The sequence below is a fragment of the Hyaena hyaena genome, unplaced genomic scaffold, assembly GCF_003009895.1.
Source record: "Hyaena hyaena isolate Hyena2069 unplaced genomic scaffold, ASM300989v1 scaffold_243, whole genome shotgun sequence".
NCBI lineage: Eukaryota > Metazoa > Chordata > Mammalia > Carnivora > Hyaenidae > Hyaena > Hyaena hyaena.
The window spans coordinates 1,807,085-1,808,019 of record NW_024080872.1 but is presented as its reverse complement, the minus strand read 5'-3'; positions in this window follow the sequence as shown (position 1 = coordinate 1,808,019).

Sequence of the window (935 nt, the reverse complement as noted above, 5' to 3'; positions counted from 1 at the left end):
AGAGAGAGAGAGACAGTGTGAGCAGGGGAGGGTCAGAGAGAGAGGGAGATACAGAATCCGAAGCAGGCTCCAGGCTCAGAGCTGGCTGTCAGCACAGAGCCCAACGCGGGGCTCAAACCCATGAACCATGAGATCATGACCTGAGCCGAAGTCGGATGCTTAACTGACTGAGCCATCCAGGAACCCTTTCAAGGTCTTTTAAAAATTCTCTTATTAAAGATCATTAAGAGGAAAAATGCATCTGTTTTGATAAGAGCTTAATTGTATTCCTTTGATTCACTGTCCATGAATATAAGTCACTTTCCTTTTGTGTTTTTATTTCCTCAGATCTTTCATGAAAGCTAATAGGGGAAAGTATATACTGTTTATTAATTTGTTCATATATTGATGGTAATGCACTCAATATTCCATTGCATAAAGTAATTTTCAGAATTCTCAACAACATGATATAATCTTGTTAATCAGCTCAGCCTCTGTCACTTTAGATCATTCTGAGAACTCTACTCTGGTCCGTGTCTTCTCTATGTTATAAGGTGATGCCAATGTGTACCTGCCCAAATAAGTCTTCCTTCACTGGTTTCCCCACTATCTGTGCATTTCCACAGTTTGCCACCCTTGGAAGCCTAAAACCCTTTTGCTTTGTCTTGTCACTTCTCTATAAATGTATTGTTCTTTGGTAAGATGCTATAGAAGACCAAGATCTAACCACCCCTTCAAGTTACTCATCACTGAGTTTCCACTAAGTGCACTTCTGCTATGTGTGCTATTTCTTAACTGTTTGTTTTCCTCTTGTTAATCGGTCAGCCAAATTTCCAGGACTCTAGCCGGAGGACCAGGGCAAGTAGTAGTAAAAGTTTTTTCCTTCCCTGCAGACTAATGTTTCAGTGTCTGTTTATTTTAAGCAGAAGTGGCAGTTCACATGCATGTAGGTGCGG